The sequence below is a fragment of the Jaculus jaculus genome, chromosome X (genome assembly GCF_020740685.1).
Source record: "Jaculus jaculus isolate mJacJac1 chromosome X, mJacJac1.mat.Y.cur, whole genome shotgun sequence".
Lineage (NCBI taxonomy): Eukaryota > Metazoa > Chordata > Mammalia > Rodentia > Dipodidae > Jaculus > Jaculus jaculus.
Window position 1 is genome coordinate 147,545,614 of NC_059125.1, and position 23,917 is coordinate 147,569,530.

Here is a 23,917-nt window from a genome sequence, read left to right on the forward strand (position 1 = left end):
TATCTCATGTGTCTGGAGTTCATTTGCAGTGACAAGAGGTCCTGGTACTCCCATACTTTCTCTCTCTCTCTCTCTCTCTCTCTCTCTGTCTCTCTCTCTGCAAATATGTGATATTTTTAAAGATAAAAGAATGTTGGTTCACCAAGACATGAAATGGCCATGGCCTTTGCACTGATGAACTCACTGCCTCTGTTTATCTGAATAAGACCTAACCAAGATAGAGACAATCTTCATTGCATCAGGAATGGGAAAGGGCTTTATGCATTCTTATCCATCCTTGAGGAGCTACTGTTAGTTAATGGTTGTTGGAGGAGAGGGAGTCATTTTCTTCACTGATAAGTCTATTAATATGTCCAGGTGGGGATGTGGGTTTCAGCAGAACTGGGAGGGGATAAAAGAAGATAATGGAGGGCCTATGTGATCAAATTTATATATATATAAACGAAAATGGGTTACTTAGCTTACAGTTTTTGAGGCAGAAAGTCCAAAATGGAGTGGCCTATTGATTTCACCTTGGGTGAGGGTGTCCTTGCTTATTATTTAGGCACCATGGTGCCTCAGTAATCTTTGTAGCTTTGACTAAATAAATTGAGACAATTAATAAATATAAAATAGATGGAATATTTGGCAGAAAGACAGCAAAAAAATCATTGGTTATATAGTATATCAATGATGATTTCCAGGGAAAAAATAGCAATGGATGCTAAAATTAGTGCATAAAAGTATGATGAAGAAAACGCTTTTGTTCGGTTTCAAAATTCATCCACCATGATATTTATGGTTAGTGAAGGGGCAGAAGATGCAGTGGAGGAAGCTAGTAAACAATGACAAATGTTGGCATTCTGAAGATTGGGACCTTGGGCACCTCCTTCTAATAGCATGCTCTGGGATAGACACATCACTTCTACAAAATTGTTATCAAAATGTAAATTCTGAATTCCATCATAAAAATATCAGGCTCAATTTGAAATATACTTCAAAAAATTAATGACCCATTCTCTTCAAAAATTTAGAATCACTAAAGCCAAAGACCAAGGGACTAAGACTAAAAGGATCTAAGGAAATATGCTCACTATACACAATATAAAATCATGGGTTTAGATCTTGGACCAAAAAAAAGGATATATTAGATCATTAATAAGATGTGTATAAGGTCTGTATATTTATTTAAGTACTGCAACAGTGTCAATTTCCTGACCTTGATACTTATACTAGATGCTAACATCTAAATCAGATGTGGTGGCAAATGCCTTAATCCTAACACATGGGGGGTTGAGGTAGAAAGATTTCGAGTTAAATGCCAGCATGGAAAACATACCAAGACCCTATCTCAAAAACAAAACAACAAAATATGTTAATATTTGTGGGGGCTTAAAGAAGTATATATGAGAATTCTATTATATTTTATCAATTGTTGAAAATCTGGAATCATTTGATAGACAAAGTGGGAGTTAGAGAAGATAATGGGTATGAATTTGATTAAAGTGCATTATACACATGCATAAAATATAATGAAACCAATTATTATGTATAATTAATATATGGTAATAAAAATCTTGAAAAACGTGATGTGTGCACAGCAATTCCATGGGATGTAAAAAGTTTAGTTACTTTCTTTAAAAACTACCATGCTGGGGGCTGAAAAGATTGCTAAGTGGTTAAGATAATTTCCTGCAACACCAAAGGACACAGGTTCGCTTCCCCAGGACCCACTTAAAGCCAGATGCACAAGGTAGCACATACATCTGGAGTTAGATGGCAGTGGCTAAAAGCCCTGGTGTGCCCATTCTCTCCCTCCCTTCCTCTCCTTCTCCCTCTCTCCCTCCCCCCTCTGCCTCTTTCACTATCTCTCTCAAATAAATAAATAAAATATTAAAAACTACCACACATGAGAAAAATAAAATGATTTAGACTTATGTAAAATAAGGTGGAGAGAAAATTAAAGAATCCTAAAAGGTGAAAATACATTATATTTATACAAAATATTTTATGTAAATACAAAAATTAGGATTTTAATACCTGGGTGCACTTGGGAAGCAGAGATGTAGGAGGATCACTATGAGGTCAATGCCAACCTGAGACTCATAGCAAATTCTCAGTCAGCCTGGACCAGTGAGACCCTACCTCGAAACCCCCACCCAAAAAAATCATGTGTGTGTGTGTGTGTGTGTGTGTGTGTGGTTTTTTTAAAGGTATAGGATTCCAATAAGAACATTCTCATATTAAATTGCCATACTATGAATTATATTGCATTTCACATATGTTCTATTACACATGTGCATATGTAAGTATATCAGTATGAGCCCAAGTTTATATAATCTGTCCACAGATATATGGATTGCAAAGAAACAAGAAGAAATTAGGTAATATTGGAAATGTTGGTTTTTTATTAGCATATATCAATTATATGCAATAATGGTTTCCAGTATGGTGTCATCATATCTATTTGTAGTGCAGCTTGATTATATGCACACCCCATTACCCTATTTTGCCCATTGATATGCTCCTGCTAGTCCTCTTCCTCACCCAAAAATGCTCTCCAACTCTCATAATTTTTCATCTAAATTATGCATATGAGAGAAAATACGCTATTTTCCTTTCTGATTCTGGATTACTTTAGTTACTATCATGATGCTTAGTTCTATCAATTTTCTCACAAATGACAGGACTTCGTTTTCTTTATAGCTGAAAAAAGTCACTGTATAAGTTTACCATATTTTCTGCATCCATGCTTCTAATGATCAGCACTGAGACTGTTCCCATAACTTGGCTGTTGTGAATAGTGCCCCAGTAAACACTGTACCAGTCAGGGCTCTCTAGTGGTACAGAACTGATAGAATGAGTATATGTTAAAAGGGAAATTATTGAATCAGCGATATGGACTGGTAAGTCCAACAAGGCTGCCTTCGCTGCATGCTATATAAGAACCTGGGTACTAGCGAGTAGCAAGGGCAGCCCAGCAAAACAGCTGCTTTTTCGTGGAACCTATTGGTATGTAGGCTGCCACCAGAAGAGCTGCCCACACTAGGGTAAGGTCTTTCCCTCTCAGTTAATTCATCCTGGAATTTCCCTCTTAGGCAAGTGTCCAAGAGGTTTGGCTCTTACTTGATTCCTGACCTGATCAAGTTGACAATACAAATTAACTGGCATATATGGGTATACAGGTATCCCTGTTGAATGCTGACTTTGGTCCCTTCAGGTGTATATTTTACTTTTAGTTTTTTGAAGCAACTGCATGTCACTTACATAATAACTGGGCTAATTTACATATACCCATCAGTACATTTCACTGATGGTTAAGGAACTTGAACTTCATTCATGTATTTTTTGGTCATTTGTACTCATCTTGAGATCTATCTGTTCAATTTATTTACTGTTTTATTGATTAGATGTGTTTCCTAAATGGATATTGAATTATTTGCTTGATCAATAATGGTCCAGAAAATATTATCTAACGTTGAGACATTTGTAATGGAATAATAATTGTAAAAAGCCCTGACACATTGATAGGAATTCGAGTTTATACAAACAATAGCAAAACCTTCAATATTGCCAGCAAATATATATGTATAGATATATATTATGTATATATGTATGTGTGTATGTATGTATATATATTTAACAGGACAGTTAAAAATTATTTATACATTTGACAACTGACAAGATTTTCAACCCCAATAATAGCTTCTTTCCAGATTAAAAAATATAGTATCCTGATTTTCTATAACAAAGTTTTCTTTTGTACAAATCAAATAATGTCCAGCAAGTCACAACACTGCAGTAAGTGGAGAATCAAAATATACAGAATCAAACAGGTGCTAAAGATAAATACTAGCTAGAGGGAGGATAGAGCCTTCCTGTGGGGTTTGTTTCATCACGTTATTGTGTGAGGAATTTGTTTTCAGAAACAAAGGTCTGACATCTCATGGAAGCCACTCAGCTACCTAAGAGTCAGCCCACCCAGAAGCCTCAGAGCAGTTATCTGATCTGATAGGTCAGAAGCAGAACATGGGGCAGGGTGAACCACAGCTATCAGAACAGGAAGTCACTTTTTCCTGCTGCTCAATCTTGTTGAAGGGAGACCCTAAGTAGGATCCTTGAAATATGGATAATTTGAAACTTTTGTTTAGAAATTATATATATGTATATATATATATATGTCAGTGAAATCAAATACATGTACCTTCTAGCCCAAGCAAGAAATAGAAGTCATTCAGTTTATATTGGAAAGTCAGCTGTGTAAAAGTTGTTGGAAGATTTGTGATTTCAGAAGCATCTTTTGTGTTGATGCCTCAGGTTAGTGACACTTTAGACCATTGCAGTGGAAGGCATGTTCTGACCCCTGGCAGTGAGTAATTGGGACCTGTACTTCCAGGGCTGGTAGCAAGCTCCACAGGTGGCCTCTGTCTACAACCAAACTAGGCCATCTTGGTGACTCAGGCTGACAGACTTGGTTTAGAATTATAAAAGGAGAGTGTTATAGGGTAGACAAAGTGAGAACCCTACCAAAGCCCCAAGATGAGGGAAAGCTCTGGGAGGCAGTTGTGAAAGGCAAGAGGGCTAGACATTGGCAGGTAGAAGAAGGCTTGGCTCAGGTTGAAAAGTGCCTAGGGATAAATGGCTTCAGCCTTGGTGACTGGGAATAAATGTCATCAACTGAGAGCAAAGATGCAGTTTTAGTTATATTTACCTAATTGTGTTTTTTAACTTTTTCTTAATTTGGAAATCTGGATTTTAATTTATCCCTTTTTTATTTATGTTTTCTAATCTCTTGTGATTTTCTATCCCTGCTTATGACCTTCTGAACTCCTTTCTTCTCTTTTTGTTTACTTAGCCTTGCTTCCCCTCTATTTCATTCCTTTACCTGTATACTTATAAGAATTCTAATCTTGATTGTCACCTTGATAGTGAGGGTGTGCTTATGAGGATGCTTCCAGAAAGACTTAACTGAGATGAGAAGACCCACATTGAATGTGGGGAGCACCATCTCATGGGCACAGTTCTCAGACTGAACAAAAAGAGAAAGTGAACGTAGCACCAGCATTCACCTCTTTGCTTCCTGACTGTGGATGCAATATGAGTGTGGTAGTTTGAATGGATGTCCCCTAATAGATTCAGGAGTAACACTGGAACTTGGTGTCAATATGGGTGGATCCTAGGGTCCAGCCCTAAGGTGTATTAAGGAGTGGATCTGAATTCCAGCCAAAGATATGCAGAGTGTTTAAGTTCTGCCTGGGGTTCCTGGAGTGCGCTTGCTTGTGGTGCTGCTGGTGGCATTTCTCTCTACATGGACCTCCGAAAGGGGGCCAGCTTCTTCCACCATTTTGAAACTTGCCCTGGATCTGTAAGCTTCAAATAAATTCCTTTCTTCCTGTAACTGTCTCTGGTCTAGGGGATCATTTCAGCAACATGAAGCTGTCTAATACAGTGACCAGCTCTGTTTCATGTTCCTGATGCCATGCCTTCCCCACCGATATGGTCTACACCCTTGAACTGTATGCCAAAATGAACCCTTGCTCTCTTCGGTTGCTTCTTGTTGGATATGTCGTCACAGCAAGAAGAAAAGCAACTAATGTATCTTCTTTTATCTCATCTGTTTATTTTTTCACAATGACCATAAATAATTTTAACATCATGGCAAATTCTATAGTAATATTGCAATTTTCATTATTTTGCCCACTGGTAATATAATGGCAGTAAGTCAATTTACGAATATTTCCTTCTTGCTTTGTACAGTTTGTCGCAATTGATGTTAGAGAAGTTTGTTTTCTCCTTGCTGAATGGCTCCAGATATCAAGCCTTCAAGAATAGGGTGAAGATACACCCATCCTGCCAGACAAAATCATTAGAGTGATCAGAAACAACAAAGGCCCAAGTTGCAACACAGAATCACAAAAAGTGTGGGAATACAGGGTAACATGACTCTTCCAAGATATCCTAACTTGTCGAGTACTGAACTCAGAAGTATTGAAAGAGGTGAAATTAGGCTAGAGAGATGGCTTAGTGGTTAAGGCACTTGCCTATGAAGCCTAAGAACTCATGTTCAAATCTCCAGGTCCCATGTAAGCCAGATGCAGTGATGCAAGTGTGCAATGTCACACATGCACACAAAGGGGGCATATGTATCTGAAGTTTGTTTGCAGCAGCTGAAGACCCTAGCTTTCCTATTCATGTGCTCGCTCTCTTTCTTTCTCAAATAAATAAATTGTAAAAAAAAAAAAAAAAAAAAAAAAAAAAAAAAAAACTTGGGCTGGAGAGATGGCTTAGCGGTTAAGCGCTTGCCTGTGAAGCCTAAGGACCCTGGTTCAAGGCTCGGTTCCCCAGGTCCCACATTAGCCAGATGCACAAGTGGGCGCACGCGTCTGGAGTTCGTTTGCAGAGGCTGGAAGCCCTGGCATGCCCATTCTCTCTCTCTCCCTCTATCTGTCTTTCTCTCTGTGTCTGTTGCTCTCAAATAAATAAATAAAAAAATTTTAAAAAAACTATTTAAAAAATAAATAGGTAAAATACTAGCCAAATATTTCAAATTCTATTAGAAATAACCACTGACATAAAAGATAATACAAACAAGCAGATGAATTCAATTTCAAAGGATCTAAAGAGAAAAGTCAACAACCTAGATGAAAGGGTCAGCAAAATGAAAGAGAAAACCAGCAGCAAGGGCAAAAGGATTCAACAACATGGAAGCATAAATCAACAAGGAGACTGAGATCTTTGAGAGGAAAAAGCAAAGAGAAAAGTTGGCAATGAAAATATATCGATAAATCAAATTTTAAAATAGTGAAAACTCATGACTCAGTTAAGAAGAAGAAAGAGTATCAGGGAGCAAGATGAAATATTGCTTTCAAATACTAATTATAAGGATAAACATAAATAATCATGACCACAAAGTCCAAAAAATCTAGTTTACAATCACAAAACCAAACCTGAGAAAAAGGAGCTCAGGTAAACACTACAGCCATAGAGAATCACTTTGATAAATTATAGCAAAAGTTTTCCAAATCTACAAAAAGAAACAGATATTCAAACATAGGAGGTATTTAGAGCCTAAAATGGAAATGACAATAGATAGAATAATCTATGACATATTATCATCAAAATTACAAAGCAAAGAAACAGTATTGAAAGCTGTAAGGGAAAATACCAACCCACCTGCTAAGAAATTAACATCAGATCTCTTGTCAGCAACCCTCAAAACTAGAAAAGTATGAAATGATATTTTTAATTCATTCATTTGTTTCCACATGTATGTGGGTGAGTATGGTGTGTGGGTATGAATGTTCTAAGGCTTCATGGTGCATACAAACTCCAGAGCATGTGCCACTTTTTGCCTCTGGTTTTATATGAGTTCTAGGGACTCATACCCAAGCCAGTTTGCAAGCAAAAACCTTTAACTGCTGAGACATTCTCTCAGCCCAGAATGATATCTTAAGCCCTGAAAATATATAACTGCCAACCACGATTATTATATCCATCACAATTATGTCTTAAAATTGATAGAAAAATGAGGATATTTCAAGACAAGAACAAACTAAGGGAATTCTTGACTGCCAAACTAGCAGAAGATACTTAAAGGAATACTATACCCAGAGGAGGGAGAAAGACAGTCTCATTCACAAGATCACAGAAATAATAAAGTATATGGGACTGATAGATGAATAAACTCCCAATGTAGAATTCACCATGTCCAAAAAACTAAACCAGCTAGCTCCTGATACTAATAAGGAAAAAAGAATAGAAGAAATAATCATCTAACCAATCAGATAGACAACCAATAAAATTATAGGAATTGATAAACATCTTGTAATCATCAACACACCAATAAAGAAATTCAGACTTATTCATTGATGTAAAAAATAAGACCCAGTGTTAGGGAGATAGCTCATCTGGAAAGAGTGCTTCCTACACAAGCATGGGAGCCTGAGCAAGCATCAGTTTGATCCCAAGCTCTATGCAAAAAGCTGGCTGTGGCCATGCATAGTTATAACCCCAGCTCTATAGAGAGTGGAGACCAGAGAATCACTGGGGCTTACTGATCTGAAAGCAGCATCTCCAGTTTCAGTGAGAGACTGTGACAAGGAAACAAAGTGAAACAGAGATAAAGACACATACTTGTGCATGGGGTGCATGTATCCAAAAATGGATGTGTATGTTGTACACACATATCACACCACACAAACTACACACATACACATGTGTGAACACAGACCCCTGAAAAATCAGATCCAACTGTCTGTTCTGTCTAAGAAAGCTGTCTCACTGATAAGCTTTGTCTGGAGAGAAAGATTAGCAGTTAAAACTCTTACCTGCAATTGCTAAGGATCCAGGTTAGATTCCCCAGTACCCAGGTAAAGCCAGGTGGATACAGTTGTGCATGTGTCTGGAGTTTGTTAGCAGCAGCCAGAGGCCCTGGTTGCCCATATTCTCTCTCACTCTCTTTCCTGGGCTTGGTGTTGCAAATCTGTAATCCCAGCACTTGGAAGGGAGAGGTAGGAGAATCACTGTGAGTTCAAAGTTAGCCTGAGACTACATTGTGGATTCCAGCTCAGCCTGGGCTAGAGCAAGACCCTACTTCAAAAAACCAAAAATAATAAAAGTATATATATTCACAATACAATCTCATTCAGCCCTAATGATATTTGAAATCATGACATTTATAGGAATATGGATACAACTGGAAATGAGCATGCTAAATGAAATAAACCAGACTCAAAAAGACAAATGCCACATGTTTTCTCTCATATGTGAAACCTATATTCAAAATGATATATGTGTGTATATTGTATATATTGCATATATAGGTCATGAAACTAAAAAGGGTATTATGAGCAGGAGAAATATTTCTTAGGGGAGCTGAGAAATGGAATACATGTCATAAAAAAGCAGGAATTTGGCCTAACTGGGGGAAGAAAGGGAACCAGATGGATGGGAAATGAGGCACAGAAGAGGATAGTGAAGGGGGGGAACAAATGAGAACAAAGTATAAAGATACATGTGTAAGAGGATGTCCTGATGAAACCCTTCACCTTGTATACTAACCTAAACTATTTTTTTCAAAAATAAAAACAACAGCCCTGCATGATGGCACACACCTTTAATCACAGCATTTGGGAGACAGACATAGGAGGATTACTGTGGGTTCAAGGTCACCCTGAGACTACAGAGTGAATTCCAAGTCAGCCTGAGCTACAGTGAGACCCTACCTTGAAACCCCCTACCAAAAAATAAAGAAAAATATATATATATAAGAGTGGAAAGCACACAGATTCTAGATCTCCGTTATGGGCACATAGTGGGTAGGATTGAAGTTTCTCAAGCAGAGGAAAGAAGCTAACTTCAGTCTTCCCATTTGGGTTGACCAAATCCTTGTTATGGCCAATGAGACAGATGAGGGAATGGGAAGGAGCCTGTGCCATTGTAGTCTTGGCAGCCCGGGCCCAGCCAGTGAGGGATCTCTCAGTGACTGGAGTCTGCCATGCAGCAGGCATAATAAATAGATTTTTTTTTTCTGCTAAACCACCGAGATTTAGGGATCATTTGTAACTACAACAAAATCTAGCCCATACTAACCCATGATTACATGTGCTAATAAAAATATTTCATTGTTGGTATCTAGCTGGTAACACAAAGGAGACTGTTCAAAGTTTCACAGGACAGTGAGAGAGAGGAGCATGAGCTTGGAAGTCAGAAAAATAGAAACAAAAAACAAATTGCCCAATAACTACCAAGATGACTTCAAGGATAAAAGAATGTGACGCATATAAAGCATTTGGCATCATAGGTAAAAGACAGTGGATACACTGTGAGTATACTGTCAGCACTGCCATCGTTATTACTGCTCAGTATGAATTTACTGTCTTACTTTGAAAATACCATGAGGCCAGTAACTGCACGGCTCCCCACATGTTAGAGAACAGAATTCTGCACATGTAAGCATGCCATATTTCTTGACTCCACTGTCCCCTCAATGGAAGAAAACAGTGTATGTAAAAAATAAAATACCAGCCTCCAATTGTACATATATCCAAGATCATGCAAGTCGTTACAATGTGTTTTTGAGAGTTGCCTCTTCACTGCACTATAAAAAGCTTCCTGGAAACAGTATTAACAGATGGCCTCTCACTCTCTGAGACTGTTAGGAGCATACCAGATGGCAACCCAAATGAGTAGATTCAACTTAAATTCTCCAAACTGAAGGAAATGTGACATGAGCTTTTTAATAGGTGTGCGGCATTCAAGGTAGCTAAGAAATGAACAGTTAAGGTGAAAACTCATTTACTTGCCTTATTTCAATGTGAATTCCAGTCTTCATTGTCTTAACGCTTGCCAAACTGATCATACAAAATGCTGGAAATGGTTTTCTCAACACAAACAGAAATTTTATTCAAAATGACTGACAGATTTATGAGGTGTAAGGCCAGCCTAAGGAATGAAAACACAAGGCGGTGCCCCAGGGACCAGTGTCCTGTGCCACGGACACTCCTTTCTCTCCAGGACCAGTCATTAGTTTGCAACATTGTACTCTTGTTATTAGAAATATTAGACCTCAGCTCAACTGTCAAACTTTTGACAGGGAGGTAATAGCTCTTTTAAGATACTTATCATTTTTCCAGATGTCTGACTCACCTACTGATGAATGGAAATGTAGACAGCATAGGGTTCCTTTTCCCAGGAATTGCTACAGTACAAATTCTGCAAGGTGCCTTTGCATTGCAAAGCAACCTTTGCTTCCACTAGTCATCAAAAAAGCCAACAATGTCTTCATATCAAGGCTGGTAGGTGTCCTTTTGTTATCTTGGGTTAAATGGATAAATAAGGACAGTTGGAGAAATCAGAGTATTCTTGAATGCCAATATTTTCAGTGGGTCATGGACCTTCAAATTAGCACTAAGTTAATGCAAGACATCTTGGATTTTCAAATATGAATCCACTGGCATGCATTGAACAAGTCAAATACACAATTTTTATTAAATAGGCATATGTACATTTTTAATTACTCCCCATTGGGGGAAATGATGAATGACAGCCTCAGTGGCTATGTAAGACTCTAATTTTTTTTTGTTTTTACCTTTGACTACTGCTGTCTCTTCTTGTGCAAATACGGCTCTAGCATTGAGCTAGAGTGGACACAAAATGAACATGACTGTTACAAAGTTCATCAAATGTGCAGAAATACCTTACAGTGTTTTGGGTAGTGACTGGGACAATTATTTTTAGTGAAAACTATGTGATCTCCAGGCATGATGGCACAGGCCTATAATCGCAGCATTTAGGAGGCTGAGATAGGAGGATTACTTTGAGTTCAAGGCCAGCCTGGGGCTAAAAATTGAGTTCCATGTCAGCCTGGGCTACACTGAAAATCTACCTCCAAAAGAAAGGAAAACTGTATGATTTCATGGATCCTCCATATCTGTGAAATTCAGATAGTGGGCTGGCTACCTTTTATCTTAAGGCTAGGGATAGGTCCTAGAGCTAAAGGTAACAGGTATTTTCTAAAGAAAGAATGAGTCAATCAGTCAAGGAAGCTTATAAGCATGGGAAATAGTTCAAAGGAGCCCACATTGCTATGTGTGTCCAGAATTATTTAAGGGAGAAAACTGGGCTTGCTGAAGACAGGACCTTTGCTCAGGGAAAAGCACAGGCACTGAATCACCACCCCCAGATCACCCACCTGTAACCATCTCACTAAGTGATTCTGTTTCCTAGAACTCTGAATACTGAAAATTAACACACAAATCTGGCTGCTAAAAAGAAGGAAATCCTGTAATAAATTCTGACTTGTGGCCTTGCATATCACTGTATGGTATTTCAGTTAGATTGAATCTATCTACACTTCTGGAACCCAGAGATAGATCAAGACTGAGAACCAGGTCACAAAAATGTAGTTATTAGCATAGGATCCATGATGATTTTAAGTTTTTACTGTTATTGACATTTTTCATATATGGATATAATATATTTTAATCATTATCCCCTCCCACTAGTTTCTTTTTTAAAAATTTATTATTTGAGAACTTCACTGTATAAACATATTGCACATTGGCTATATTCCCATCAGGTTATGCTCTTATATTCTCCATTCCACTGAAGGCCCTATTCAATAGGGTTATTGGTATTCATTGTGGGGTCATCAATGTACCAGTCAATCTCTGAGCTCCCTGAAACTATACGTTTGTATGAGTATGTGGCAGTGAGGAACAAAGCATAGGTTCATTTGCATCCCCCAAGTAGTCCATGATTCAAAACAGGTTAAAAAAATAATTAATTATGGGCTGGAGATCTTGCTTAGTGGCTAAGGCACTTGCCAGCAAAGCCTAAGGACCTATGTTCAATTCTCCAGGTCCCACATAACCCAGATGCACATGGTGGCACATGCATCTGGAGTTTATTTGCAGTTGCTAGAGGCCCCAGCATGCCCATTGTCTCTCTCTCTTTCCATCTCTCTCCTCTAATAAATAAATAAAAATAAAATATTTTAAAAATAAATAAATAGAAAATAAAAATATGATCAGGTCAGGAGAGATGGCTTCGTGGTTAAGGCACTTACCTGCAATGCCAAAGACCCAGGTTCCATTCCCCAGTATCCACATAAGCTAAATGCACAAAGTGGTGCATGTGTCTGGAGTTCATTTTCAGTGGCTAGAGACCCTGGCATGCCCATTTTTTCCTCTATCTGCCTCTTTCTCTCTCTCAAATTACATAAATAAATAAAATATTTTTAAATGCTCAGCTGGGCATGATGCCACACACCTTTAATCTTTGGAAATTGAAGCAGTACAATGCCAGTCAGGAAGGTTACTACTAATAGCCCTTGCTTTAACACAACAATAACAAAATGAAATCACTTCTACATAATGTGATGACCTAGCCAAGAAACTAGTCTTAAGAAATACTGCCTACCTCTCCTACATGCTGCTACCTAGGGAGCACCATTGCCTCCCTCCAAAAAATATACAACCATGTTAACCAAGATCATTCCTATCATTTCTAAAATGTGTCATTTTCAAAGTCAAGTTATTCCCCTTTCCTACCAGTTCCTCACCCACAGATAAGTTTGTGGTTTTGGAACTGCTGCATCCTTGAGAAACTGTTTCGCCATTCATAAATTAAAAGAGAGACCTGGTTTAAGGATAGTTCTGTTCAACACATACACAAATATACCTAGGTATCTTTACTATGTGCTACATTAGGACTCAGAGAAGATTATATGAATTTTATCATAATTAAGTAAAAACATACTATCTATTAACAGTATAGGATAGCTTACTCACTTGCGTACTATACCACTGTCCTCTTACAGAAAGGTTGCTATAAAGTCGAATAGACTGATAATAACATGACATATTTAGCATGGTGGTGTTTTCAGGCAAAACTCCCATTGAGAAAGCCTTTCTCTTAGCTGCAGCCTTGGCTGCCATCCAAAATTCACAGACTATAAACAATGAAAACCTTTCCATGAAGAAAACTTAGGAATAGAACTCACTTGGGGTCCCCAACTTTCTGAGGAAGTGCTCAAGCCATAAGTCAAAGTAACATTTTCATCAGCCCAAGGCGGCAGGCAGGATAAATGACCTGGCCATGAATGCACACGTTGAGAGGGGACTGGGAGTGAGGCCCTCAGGAAATACCTGTGGAATGCTGACTCCTAACCCAACATGTCTGAGCTGGAGAGGAAGGCCCCATGGAAGGTGTTATACCACAGTGGGAAGCTAAGCTCCCCCAGCCCTGCCCTCTATCCAGTTAAACACAATGGCTCCACTGTTGACTTTATGTTGAAACAAATTTCTGGTTTTCCTACCAGCCTGGTTTGGGGCATGTGCTGCCAGGGCTTTTATAATGTATAAAACTAAGAACGTTGAAGATGGCCCGATTTCAAGTCCCAGCACTGAAGCCTATTGATGGCGTAGTCCTGAAGATTAAAATCGTCTCTGTAACTACTGCTGCTCCAGGTGAGCAGATAGCCACATATTTTGCATCATGCTTTTCTGAAGTGTTGACGTTTTCCAGCTTTTGAAGATGCAAATTTGTGATGTGTGAAATGAAAAGAAAGACAACATACAAGCTTCTTTGAAAACCAGAATGAAAAAAAGCCATTAAAACATTCTCTCCCCCCCCCCCACCCGAGGTCACTGGTTTGAATCCATCTTGGGCTGGTAGTTACCAGACTGTATTACAAACACTGAACTTTGAAATAGTGAAATTTCAGGCTGTTTGAGCCATGAGGGGCGAAAGTGATGCTGAGTGGAGACAAGGAAAAAGATAGGGTAAAACAGAGCTTTCAACAACTGGACCAATTGGATTTAGGTGCCTGAAACAAAAAGGGGGGGGCGTTATTTCCAAGAATATTGGAAAAATGTTCTCAGATCCACTAGAATGATCTTCCTAATTCTTTTCTCAAAATGTGAAATCCAATCCAAGCGCAGTGGTGCACACACCTTTAATCCCAGCACTCGGGAGGCAGAGATAGGAGGATTGCCGTGAGTTCGAGGACACCCTGAGACTACATAGTGAAGTCCAGGTCAGTCTGGGCTAGAGTGAGACCCTACCTCGAAAACCCAAAACAAACAAACAACAAAAAAAAAGTGTGAAATCCTGCAGACTGTTTATAGGATAAAGGGAAAGGGGCATCTTCCCTATGCCCGATGAACCCTTGCCATACAATGCTCTGGTCTCTGAGACCAAAGGGAAGAGTGGAGAGTAGCAAGGGATGGTAGGGACCTGTAACCCTCAGAATATCTGCCACCATATAGTTAGGGTCACCCCATGAAATTAAGTATCCCTGGAAAATGCCAGGAGTATTTTTGAATCTTTAAACTGAGCTTTTTGGTGAGTAATGATGGATCCAGAAGAGCAAAACCACCTGGCCCTGCACATGAAGGGAGTGAGCTAGCCTGCATCTTTCATAGCAACCTGCCAGTGCCTTCTTCAGAGCCACAGAGGGCTACAAGCCATGAAAGAACCATGGAAGCCCCTATCTAATAAGTACATGTGGAAAGGCCAAAGGGCTACTAAATCCATAAGTGACTGACTCATTATAGGGAATGAAACATGGAGATCATTGCTATTGTCACACTGTGACCAACTTCTACCCATGACTGAGCTCCCTGAAAGCAAATAGCTCTTGGTATGTCTCACTGTACTAAGCATGATTTCTGACAGATATGAGGGTCTTGTGAAGGTATTGCTGGGCAAAGCAAGGTTATGGATATTGAGGTCAATTTCTTCCTGGACAGTTGCATTGTAAACAGTCTTACCCTTCCTTTGGCTCTTACATTCTTTCTGTCACCTCTTCCACAATGGACCCTGAGCCTTGGAGGGTGTGATAGAGTGGTTTCAGTGCTGAATGCTCTTCTTCTCTTCTTGTCAGCACTATGGTGTCTTTTGCATCATTCCAGTGGTCACCTCCATCTGAAAAGAGAAGCTTCTCTAACCAAAAGTGAGGATAGTGTTAACATATGTGTATGAACATTAGTAAAGCACTTACAGAGCACATTGGTGAGCATAATATATGCACTTAGCCAGAAAAAGAGCAGGTGTTACACTCCTAATGCTCATGACCTCCCCCACTGTATGCTTTTCATTAGGTTTTCAGTACCAGGGATGTATTCCTTCCCAAAGAATGGGCCCCCATTCCAATTGGAGAGCAGTTGGTTTAACCCATAACAGACATGCCACTACTGCACCCATTTAGTCTTTTGAACTGGTTCAAATTTGAGGATTGCTGTGTCCAGTTTTCGCTGCTGATGACTTCCGTCTCCCATAGGGCTGCATGCAGTGCACCTTTTTTTTAGCTTTCTGTCAGCTGGCAGGACTACAGGGAGGAGGTTTTCAGCTCAGCCCCAGCTTGATTTCTCCATGACCTTGCATCCCAGGCATATGAACTCTTCATCAGTAGGGTCTCACCATCTATTTCTGGTGGGAAACTAAGAGCCTTGATGTGATGGTTTGATTCAGGTGTCCCCCATAAACTTAGGTGTTCTGAATGCTAGGTTCCCAGCTGATGGAGATTTGGGCATTAATACCTCCTGGAGGTAGTGTATTGTTGGGGGTGGACTTAGGGGTGTTATAGCCAGTTTCCCCTTGCCAGTGTTTAGCACACTCTCCTGTTGCTATTGTCCACCTGATGTTGGCCAGGGAGTGATGTCCACCCTCTCCTCATGCCATTGTTTACCCCTGCCATCATGGAGCTTCCCCTTAAGTCTGTAAGCCAAAATAAACATGTTTCTTTTCACAAGCTGCTCTTGGGCAGGTGATTTCTGCAGGCAATGTGAATCTGACTGCAACACTTGGCAATTGCCTGTAATGTTTTGGGAACATCGGGGACCTCAGTCCCATGGTTTTTCGATTAAGGTTAAGCTTCCTACTTAACCTACTTCCAACAGCCTGCTGGAGGAGTTATCACTGGGGACAGACTTTTTAATCCAGCCATATGGTATGTAAAGAGCAAGTTTGAGCTCTGGCTGTTGGTACATGCTGGCTGTTGGTTGTGTCTCCCTGTAGGGGATCTATGGAAGCAAGCCATCTCTTTGTGCCCTAATGAAACTTGCACTGAATCTGTTAGCCTGAAATAAACCTTTTCTTCCCATAAGCTGCATCTGGTTTGATGTTTTATCCCAGAAACAAGGAAATAAATTCAATAGAAAATTGGTACCAGAAATGGGGTTATTGCCATGATGGATCTGACCATGAGGGTTTTGATATTCTGGAACTTCTTTGCATGAGGAATTTGGAAAGATTTGGTACTTTTGACTGGAGAAACCTTGCTGTGCTGTAAGTGAAGACTTAATGGACTATTCCAGTAAGAGTTTGAAAACTCCAAATGCAGAGAACATTATGGTCTATGAAAGCTTGGCTAATGAAAGCTTGGTGTTGAAAGGGGAAAGAGAGAACTTTGTTGGAACTTAGCTACTGACTAAGAATGCTGGCTGCATTCTTCCACCCATGCCCAGAGTTTGATCTAGGTTGAATTTCAAGGTAATGGACTGGTGTGTTTGGCAGAGAGTATAAAACAGAAAGATATGAAAGGTGTATGCTTTATCAGAGGAAAGTTTCAAGCAAGTTTGAAGTTAGTGGCACAGAGACTGGCTCTAGGTTATTAAGCTGCAATTGTTGATTACCACCATTAATGGTGGTACAATTGTTTCACATTACAACAATGAGAATGATACCCTGTATGTGAGCCATAGAGGGCTCAAATGATTAAGAGTATAAATTCTTTTAGGGCTGGAGAGATGGCTTAGTGGTTAAATGCTTGCCTGTGAAGCCTAAGGACCCCGGTTCGAGGCTTGGCTCCCCAGGTCCCACGTTAGCCAGATGCACAAGGGGGCACATGCGTCTGGAGTTTGTTTGCAGAGACTGGAAGCCCTGGCGCACCCATTCTCTCTCTCTCCCTCTATCTGTCTTTCTCTGTGTGTCTGTTGCTCTCAAATAAATAAATAAATAATGAACAAAAAAATTAAATAAATTCTTTTAAAATGAGGTGGCTTAAAGAAAGAATTATAAAGGAGTATGCTACTATTCAAAGTCAAAATTTAACTCCCCCCACCCCAGTATTACAAATTTGCCTATGCCACACAGCTGCCATTAGTTTTGGAAGCCTGAAAAAAATGCAGGGAAGTAGATCATGTAGTGACCTTGTTCTAGAAGCCAAAGAAATGTGAAATGTAAAGCAGGGTTGCTGAAATCCATGTGTGGAGTTCAAGTATGGACATTGTATGGAGCAAAGAAGATGAACTGTGGTTTGCAATGTAAACCAAAAGATGTTCTGGATGTAGCCCATCTGTTGAATGGCTGCCATGGAGAGCTGCTGGCCTAGGTTAGAATTTTCCCAGAGATTCTCAGCTCAGCTGGAGGGGCAGAATTTACAATCCAGAGACTTTCATTACTGTTTATGATTATTGAACTTAAACTGCATATATTTGGTTTTAGCCCACTGGTTATTGATTTTACATTGGTCCAAACTCTCCTTGTTATGCTGTTTTGCAATGGAAATGTTTTCTCTGTGCTATTATGTTTTAGAAATTTATAATATCATGTTGGATGTTTGTCCCAGAAAGGAGAAAGTAACTATAATACCAAGATATTGTTTAACCTACACAGATATTCAGCAATGGTTGACTAGTTACTTGATCTGTTGGATTAATGAATAACTTACAGGTGTATAATGCAATTGGCTAAAAAAGAGTAACAGATGCCAGTAACCAAGATCTATTATGACCTCAACAATATGCTTCTTGGTGACATAAAGTAGCTAATCAGGTTTCTCAAGTACTAGCACTTTGCTGTTTATAATTTACTATCCCGTCCATCATATCATTTCAATTAACTTAGCCTTACTGGGTTTCTTATCTCCAAGATAGAACTAACACAACTTAACCATGAGATGAGAGTAATGATATCGAGCTGGTATGAGAATGGAGTAATATAATGAAAAGTAACATGAATTCCCCTTACAAATAGAATATTTTCTAATGGACTGTGGAATTTCTCCATCAGGAAGTCTTATGGGCATCACAAGTCCAATACCCAAAATACCATCATCTTAAAAAAATATCACCATGTTTTCCCTCATTTGGCCTTACTTTTCATCTCCCTCACAAATTATCCCCACAATGTGTCTGACATAGACAGGGCCCTGGGTTAAATCAAACCTAAGCTGTCTGACAGGAAGGCCACAGGCTAGGGAGAGGACTAAGAGCCTGAACTAACTCATATCACAGGACCTGACAGACAGGGGAGCTCCTCCCCCAATTCTTGAGGGTTGCTGTGATCCAGGATCCTTGCCCCATTCTTGGGGATAGCAGTGACCCTGGACCCCAGAACAAACTCTCAGACCCCAAAATCAGCAGGAAGTAAGGCCACTCCCTCTGCAAGCACAGGATACCTGGACATTCAGATAAGACTTAGGCTTTGCCCATAACCCTGTGACCTTTGGCCAATTGCCTAGGAACCTCCTTATATGGTATCAGCCAGCACCTTTGCATACTTTCCCTTTGCCATTGCCTAAGTGCTGGAATGCATGTCCCCATATTAGGCATAGGCCAGCAATATTTAAACCCACCAATCCCTTTAGGGTACTCTTCCCACCTTCAACTGCTTATAAATCCATTTCCCTGAAAATAAAACAAGAGCTGTTCACCAAAACTATCTCCCAAAAGAATTTACTTTCATAAACTCACCACCACAGTTGTCTGGGATGCCTTGAGGGACTGTGGCCAGCCCAAGAACCTAGGAACCTGCAACAATGTACCAAGTTGTCTAAAGCAAAAAGACAGGCATAATTCTAGGATCTTCTCCCTATTCCTCAGGCTAGAAGAAAGTCAATAAATGCCATTGATAACATTAAGCTTGAAGGTGTACCATAGTAGTAGAATTTTTGTACACCATACACAAGGATCTAGGTACAATCCCTAGCACTGCAATTAAAACAAACCACAAATTGTAAATTCTATCAGATGACTCTTCATAAGAGGCTTTGTGTGTGTGTGTGTGTTTCATTTATTTTATTTTTTTTATTTTCACAATTTTTATTAACATTTTCCATAATTATAAAAAATATCCCATGGTAATACCTCCCCCCACCACACTTTCCCCTTTGAAATTCCATTCTTCATCATATTACCTCCCCATCTCAACCATTGTACTTACATATACACAATACCAACCTATTAAGTACCCTCCTTCCTTCCTATCTCTTCCCTTTATATCTCTTTTTTAACTTACTGGCCTCTGCTACTAAGTATTTTCCTTCTCATGCAAAAGCCCAATCATCCATAGCTAGGATCCACATATGAGGGAGAACATGTGGCACTTGGCTTTCTGGGCCTGGGTTACCTCACTTAGTATGATCCTTTCCAGATCCATCCATTTTTTCTGCAAATTTCATAACTTCATTTTTCCTTACTGCTGAGTAGAACTCCATTGTATAAATGTACCACATCTTCATTATCCACTCATCAGTTGAGGGACATCTAGGCTGGTTCCATTTCCCAGCTATTATAAACTGAGCAGGAATAAACATGGTTGAGCAGGTCCTTCTAAGGAAATGAGATGAGTCCTTAGGATATATGCCTAGGAATGCTATAGCTGGGCCATATGGAAAATCAATCTTTAGCTGTTTTAGGAACCTCCACAAGATTTCCACAATGGCTGGACCAGATTTCATTCCCACCAACAGTATAGAAGGGTTCCTCTTCTTCCACATCCCCACCAGCATTTATGATCATTTGTTTTCATGATGGTTGCCAATCTGACAGGAGTGAGATGGAATCTCAATGTAGTTTTAATCTGCATTTCCCTGATGACTAGTGACGTAGAACATCTTTTTAGATGCTTATATACCATTTGTATTTCTTCCTTTGAGAATGATCTCTTTAGTTCCATAGCCCATTTTTTGATTGGCTTGTTTGATTCCTTATTATCTAACTTTTTGAGTTCTTTGTACATCCTAGATATTAATCCTCTATCAGATATATAGCTGAAGAAGATTTTTTCCCATTCTGTAGGTTGCCTCTTTGCTTTTTTCACTGTGTCCTTTGCAGTGCAAAATCTTTGTAATTTCATGAGGTCCCAGTGATTAATCTGTGGTTTTATTGCCTGAGCAATTGGGGTTGTATTCAGAAAGTCTTTGCCAAGACCAATATGTTGAAGGGTTTCCCCTACTTTTTCCTCTAGCAGTTTCAAAGTTTCATTTCTGATGTTAACGTCTTTAATCCATTTGGACTTAATTCTTGTGCATGGAGAGAGAGAAGAATCTATTTTCATCCTTCTGCAGATATATATCTCGTTTTCCCAACGCCATTTGCTGAAGAGGCTGTCTTTTCTCCAATGAGTATTTTTGGCACTTTTATTGAATATCAGGTGGCTATAGCTACCTGGACTTACATCTGGGTCCTCTATTCTGTTCCACTGATCTACATGTCTGTTTTTGTGCCAGTACCATGCTGTTATTGTTACTATGTCTCTGTAGTACAGGTTAAAATCAGGTATGGTGATACCACCAGCCTTACTTTTGTTGGTTAGTATTATTTTAGATGTTCTAGGGTTTTTGTGATTCCAAATGAATATTTGGATTGTTTTTTTCTATTTCCATGAAGAAAGCCTTTGGAATTTTGATAGGGATTGCATTAAATGTATAGATTGCTTTTGGGAAGATTGCCATTTTCACACTAGTGATTCTTCCAATCCAGGAACAAGGGATGTTTCTCTACTTTCTAGTGTCTTCTGCAATTTCTCGCTTGAGTGTTTTAAAGTTCTCATTGTAGAGATTCTTTACTTCCTTGGTTAGGTTTATTCCAAGGTACTTTATTTTTTTTATTTTTTTTGATGCAATTGTGAATGGGAGTGATTCTCTGATTTCATCCTCTGTGTGTTTGTTGTTGGCATATATGAAGGCTACTGATTTCTGTGTATTTATTTTGTATCCTGCTACATGGCTGTAGGTTTTTATCAGTTCTAACAGCTTGCTAGTAGAGTCTTTAGGGTCTTTTATGTATATAATCATGTCATCAAATAATGATAACTTGATTCCTTCCTTTCCAATTTGTATCCCTTTTATGTGTGTCTCTTGCCTTATTGCTATGGCTAAGAGAGTCATCCATATGTGGCTTTTATAAAGACACATCTATTAAGGCCTTGTTGTGCCAGTAAGCTAGAAAAGAGATATAAAGGGAAGAGAGAGGAAGGAATGGGGGTAGTTAATAGGATGGTATTGTATATATGTAAGTAGAATAATACATTAATGGAGGTGAAAAGGCCCAAAGTAAGATCAGGGGAAGAGATTGAGTAAAGGAAAGGTGGAGGGAGAGCTAATCAAAATCTAAGAGGATACAAATAAATCATATGGAAACCTACTTGTTTGGAGAATGGAACACTCAGGAGCCATACATTGTTGCTAGAAAATTTTTAGTGCCAGGGATGGGATACCTTCAAGTGAGTTGTTGGCCAGGGAGGTCCCTGATGCCCTCAAAACATTACAGGCTATTGCCGAGGCCCTTGGTTTCCCACCAGGACTAGATGGTAAGACCCTATTGCTGAAGAACCCACATACTTGGGCTGCAAGGCCACTGAGAAATTCTGTTGGAACTGAGCTGATAACTTTCTCCATGTATCCCAGATGACAGAAAAGTGGAAGAAGCCATTCTGCATGCAGTTCACTGGGAGAGAGAGAAATCTCTAGTGAAGGTCAACTGTGGACACTGCAAGCCTTATATTTGGCCACCCAGGCCAAATGAGCCAATGGGTGTAATAGTGGCACGTCTGTCATTGTGGAAACCAACTTCCCTCTAGTTGGATTGGAGGCCAGCTCCATGGAAGGGAAGACATCCCTGATACTGAAAACTTAAAACAAGGGTAGTCATGAGCCCTAGGGGTATAAAGTCTGCTGGTATCTGGCTAAATGTATATACTATGCTTATCAAACTGCCCAGTAAGCACTTCTCTTATTGTTCATATCTTTATATTAATGCTACTCTCACTTTTGGTAGAGAGTCTTCTCTTTTCAGATGCCAGTGACCTTGGGATGACTCAGAAGGTATCATGGTGCTGGAAAGAAGTGACCAGAATGCTCAGTACTGCAATATCTCTATCACACCTTCCAAAGCTCAGGGTCCATTGCAGAAGAGGTGGCAGAAAGAATGTAAGAGCCATAGGAAGGGTAGGATGCCTTACAATTTGCTCCTTCGGACACAAAATGGCCTGGATATCCATGACCACACAGTGCCAGACACCACCTACAGAAAACCATCATAAGAGGAGGAAAAGATCATGACATCAAAATAAAAGACAGACTGATTGAGATGAGGAGGGGATATGATGGAGAATGGAGTTTCAATGGGGAAAGTGGGGGGAGGGAGGCTATTACCATGAGATATTTTTTATAAACATGGAAGTTGTTAATAAAAAAAATTTTAAGAAAAAAATATTTTGTTTTATTTATGTGTGAGCAAAAAACAGAGAGCAAGAATGGCACATCAGGGCTTCCTTTCATTGCAAACAGGCTCTAGATGTATGTCACACTTTGTTCATCTGGCTTTACATGGACACTGGGGAATCAAACTCAGTCCATCAGGCTTTGCATGCAAATGCCTTTCACTGCTAAGCCATCTTCCTAGCCTTCAGGCATATATTTTAGGGATGAAACTTAGTTCTAAATGAAAATTTTGTTTCATATGTATCATATGTACAGAAAGATGATAATTTAATAAAATAAAATATTTTAAAATAATTTTGTGCAGGAAACAATATTTCATGGTCTCATGTGTGAGTGCTCAAAACATTTAGATTATGGAGCATTTCAAGTTTCAAAACTTTGTAATGAATATGGTAAACCTGTGTGTGTATATATCTGTTTTATAGATTAGGAAACTGAGGTTCAGCAAAGGAGACTTACTGACACTCATAATATAGCAAAGACATGAACCAAGTGTATTCCATTCAAAGCATCTAAGGCAGAAAATTACTGCTGTCCTCATCCTGACTCAGCCTGCTCATAGCTTATTCTTCCATTAAAAATGCTTTTGTTTTTTGAGAATTTTACTATATGAACATACACTTTGAGCCTATTCTCCTATCATCTGATCTTAAACTTTTTTAATGTATTTTTTTAATTTATTTATTTATTTATTTGAGAGCAACAGACACAGAGAGAAAGACAGATAGAGGGAGAGAGAGAGAATGGGCACACCAGGGCTTCCAGCCTCTGCAAACGAACTCCAGATGCGTGCACCCCCTTGTGCATCTGGCTAACGTGGGACCTGGGGAACCGAGCCTCAAACCGGGGTCCTTAGGCTTCACAGGCAAGCGCTTAACCGCTAAGCCATCTCTCCAGCCCTACCATCTGATTTTATACCCTTTTCTCTGCTCCCATTCCACTGAGGCCCCTTTACTTTCTATTTAACTCTTCCTATGTATTGTTGTT